This window comes from Mya arenaria, chromosome 11 (genome assembly GCF_026914265.1).
Source record: "Mya arenaria isolate MELC-2E11 chromosome 11, ASM2691426v1".
Classification (NCBI taxonomy): domain Eukaryota; kingdom Metazoa; phylum Mollusca; class Bivalvia; order Myida; family Myidae; genus Mya; species Mya arenaria.
In genome coordinates this window covers 42,156,446-42,161,638 of record NC_069132.1, presented here as the reverse complement: position 1 = coordinate 42,161,638, position 5,193 = coordinate 42,156,446, and positions in this window count along the sequence as shown.

Genomic DNA, 5,193 nt, shown 5'->3' with positions numbered 1-5,193 from the left:
GAGTGACATCATGTGGTCGCCATTCCCGTGTACACATTAAACACGCGACACATTAAACACACGACACATTGTCATACAATGCTCATTTTGTAACAAACAACTAACCTCAAACTAAAAGTACTTTAAATGGACATTATTTTTCAAATATATTACAACATCTTTAATGTCTTCCCTTGCGCTCTTCGTTGGTTTGCCTTTTTCGGTCACTTTATTTTAAAATAACTAATAACAAGAAATTGTTCAAGTTTATATCGGTACTTACCTTCAATGCACTTCACAAACTTAGGAAAAAGAACTCCTAAATTTAGAAAAAGACTTTCCTGCAATTATCCGAGGTGATGAGATTTCAGATGAAATATTATTGACATTAATCAAGGATAGTAATCTATATTTAAAGGTAACCAATGCCTGAAATAAAGCTTGATATACAAAACTGAGAAAAATATTATTAGACAATTAAGATGAAATATATTTTGATACAGTATATAAAAATTACTTCAACATGGTAACATAAAAATTGTCTACATACAGTAACCTTTAAGAAACATTAATATATTTGAACTGGGAACGGGTAATGATAAAATTAACTAAACTCGATTCTGTTTAAGAGATCATTACTTATTATAAAGAAGAACAAAACCAATAATGTGTAGGGCATTTACATATCTTTAAAGAGGTTGTCAGTTAATGAAGCATAGTCGTGGTATTTCGTAAACAGAAAATCCGTTCATGTTATAACTAATTACGTCTGATGTAGCCCCATGTCATTATATCAACAATGTAAATTTGTCGATACTGTTTGCAATTTCAGAAACAAGAGTTCATTACAGAAACATTGAACAAACGTGTTTTAATGTAGCTTAAATAATTATCGTTCCTGAATCGCAAGAAACATGCTTAATCACTAGCTTATTAGACAAGTCACGTAGGTGGTGATGTATCTTTGTTTTTGTGATGTCGTTAGCTATAACGCTATTTGAGATTAAACGATATCGTTATTGCAAACAAGCGCCAATTACCGGTTAAGATGATGATAAAATTCAGACATCATTCAGATAATTTGTTTTAAACTACATAGACTGTGATTAACTCCTTGGTTCCACTGACGGTTTAAAGGAGATTTCAGTGATAAACATTGACATATTTTTTTAAAATATATGTTACTTTTAAAATTATTTTTGCATATGTGTGTTAACATTTGATTTTAATGCTTATCGCCGAATCGTATAATTCATAAGCTCTCCGTAACACATATCATTTTAGTGTTATAACTTTATGAAGGCTACAGTAACGACCGTGTCTTGATTTGTATCATAACTATTAATTTCTAGTTTTTCAACCTGCACTCTTATTTAAAATAGTATGTCAGCCATTGGAAAGAATATTCTTGCACGTTCCCACCTGATCTAGTGACCGAGTTAGAAATCATGTGCATCAAGTTTGCTACTTTTTCAAATGAAAATGAATAAAAGGTAATTATTGTCTTCATCGTTCTGCGATTCAATTAAGATCAATATTGAATACCCGCCGAAATGTGATTTAAACCTACACCCGAGGTTTTAAATGGTGTTGACTTTTCACTACAACAATATGGACCAGGCTCTTGAAGAATAGTGTATTGTAAATTGATCACTGGAACTTCATATTATTTGCTTTACAGGAATTCAACCTCGAAAGAAGTATTCGAAATAACCTACATAAGCATGCGTACGTTGCAGCCTTGACCTAGCCTTATAATGTAAATATTCATATGCCATTTTTTTTTTTTCATATTTGCATTATGTTTGTTTTTAAAAGCGAGTAGTCAAAGATTATTAGGAAATGATACTTAAACAGAATATTAGTGCCGTTTAGGACATCGATTTAATGTTTAGAATAAATTATGAAATCGAAAGCCACATAACTAATACTAGTTTTACTATACGATAAAGTTTAAAAATATAGCAAATGTTTTTAACATTTCAGTCTGTAAACAAAACTCAAGCCACTTTTCAACCAAGCGTGCTATCGGAAATAACATGAGAACATTTTTATCATTCATGAGTCATGTCGATGAAATCGTCTGTATGTTAATTGCGCGGTGATCCTTCGTTCGTTTAGGATACATATTTACGTCTCGTCAACAAGATCAGCAGCCAATTGTATAAAACCACTTAATTCTTTTGTTTGGTTGTTAGTCGATACTTTACCTAATTGGTCGTTTTTTTCCAATAAGGACATTTTAACAATTTAATTGGTTGCACCTGCACACAGACAAGAAGGTAATCTACGGATTACCTTTCCAGATTTATACAATTGGCCCGTGTGACAAAAGTGTTTAATGAGAATTACAACGTAATTGGAGGTCTTTGTTTTACATTATATTTAAATAATGTTGGTGGAAACAATCAGTATTTTGCTCACGCTTTTGTTTCTCGTCTAATCTTGAAATATGTCAACTTCCTGTCCAAGCGTTATTTCGCATTGCTAACAACAGAGCAACAACAAAGATAAGCGACAAAAAAGACCCACTAAATCAAAGCTGTTTGTGTTTACAAAGTCGATTCTTTTCACAAAATCTATATTTATAAAACCATGTAGATTAATAAAGTCCCAATAACACAAACCGTAATTGAGCAATGACCCTTCATATATTCTGATTAAAATACAATAAGCATGAAGACTTTAACGGCATACATAAATTTGTTCCCTGACGTTTCTTTGGCCAGCCTTGTTAAACTTAATGCATTAGTCTTCATGTGCATCTATTTCTATAATAAGAAACTTAGTTTTCTTTCTGATTGATATCTGATTAACAAATAGTATCATTAATGCTAATGACGTCATTGTATAACATTCCAATTCCATTTGCTCAGATGATATTAAAAATTATATTGCACGTCTAAAGGTAGACGTACATTGATGCCAGCTTCTTATGATAAGCTACATAATAACCGGCATCAATGGGTAAAACTAGCTTTAATTCTGATAGTAATTGATCATGCATGGTGTTTGCGTCATCAAGTTTGGATTACTTTGTATTTTGGACTGTGTTTAAATATCCGAATTGTTGACGCACGCCAAAGACAAACGAGTCAAGTTAAATGAATAATATAAAATTATATAAATAATACACAGAAAACCATTGATACAAATCATTAAATAACGCGGTGAAATAGCAGTTCAGCATGATTGTGTGCTATAAACTATACATATACCTTTAAGATAGAAACAAAAATATATGAAACATTTTGTAGTAAAATATGCTATAATGTGTCCTTGACACAGACTACATATTTGCTTGCCTCAGTGTGTTCGTTTCTATAACGAGATTTAATTCCAAAATATATGGTAATGTGAATAAATTTATATTGCATTTATATTGGGAAACTGCTGAAAGCGTACTTTATCCCCATTCATTAGTTGTTCATGTCGCGAAAGTAATTTATATCATTCGTTATATGAAGATAGGTACCTGTTACATTTAAGTTGATTTCACACATACAGTATTTTCCAAAGCATTTTCAAACGATATAAACAAAAACAACTTATATTGAGTCCATCGACCATCCAAATATTTGGTAAAACAATGAGTTTACCCATCTTTGTGCTTATGGTAAATATGGTTTTTACAGGGAAACAACTAAAATCTGTAAAAAAACTGATATAAACATGTTCATATGTCTTACTCTAGAAGCAAAACGCCCATTTTTATCTAACCTAAGTGAAAACGGCGTCCAATTCATAATTTGAACACTTTCACAGCTAGAGCGAGTACATAACTTCACGGTTTGTCGCTAAAATACTTTTAGCGATTCCTAACACATGCCCGAACATGTTGATTTAAAAAGAACATGCACGAAATCTCTGTATTTGATTCTCCTGACACTTTAGAAGTATGCTTAATAAGCTGGCCCTTGTATATATAGCTTAGCTTATAAGCCAACAAAACAAAATTTTAACCACCAAACTTGTAAATGGACGCAGATTTACGATATTTATTTTGGTATCTCAGCCCAGCTTTTTCTAGTCCCCTTCAACATTATTGTCAGTTAAACCAGCATTGCTCACTTAATCATTACCTATAGAAAGACAACCGATGGTGTTATTGTCAAAACACGAAAATCACATAACATGGCTTATTACTATGTATAGCCAAACCAGTAATTGACCTTATTTAAACAAAGATAATTATTTCCAGTGAAATTGGGATGAGTATGCCTGTATATTAAATCCAATGGTGCATCAACAACCAGTCAAACGCGCTTTATCATTATCATTAAGTCGACTATGTTCAATTTAATCACACAATATTACCATAGCTGCATTTAGAAACTGAGTATAAATGCATTTTACCAACTCTGATAAACGTTTCTTGGCAACATTTGCCATACAGTAGCCATCTTCTGCGTTTTTATCTCCTCCATTCATAGCTCTTTTTTATTGGAGTGCAATGGATTGTTCTGATTCTGTCAGCATAATGCATGCGAACGAGTACCTCCTTGTAATGCACCTTTTAAAGTATAAGATAATATTTGTTTCTTTAGTTATGCAAAAAGCTACAGAAACAAGCTCAGTAGCAAAAAGTTTGAACATAAATCCGGTTTAATGGCACTGGGTTAACGCCAAAGACATAAAATTATGACTTTAAATCAATGCCAATTTCAAAACTTGAGACGTAATCAGTATATCCATAACCTGCTTGTTTCGACCTAGATAATGCTTTCATATATGTTTAATAGATAATAACTTTTGGGCCTTACTACAAAAAATGTTCTATTCGATAAATTACTGCTTGTTATCAGGATTACTACTGTCCGATGGCTATATAAAAGCAATAAATATATATTCAGATTTAAAACTTGCAATGGCAGACATTAAAAACAAACAGCAATCTATGTCTCTCCTGATGAAGGAAATATTCTACATCAAATTTAAACATTTTTACGAAAAATCAACAAACGTGTTTTGAGGAATATAAACAATATACAGTCAGTCATGATTTCAGAAATCTTAACCAGATTTAATCAATTATGTCCTTATTTTATATCCGAAATGGTATAGCTCTACTAGACATTTGAAATATCATTTCTGAAATCTCAATAGGATACTGTTAATCATGTGCTTCATTTATACACTGAAATAAAACAGCATTTGTACCTGGATATTTATAAAACATGTTTTCAGAAATCTAAACAGTTAAACAATAATCTT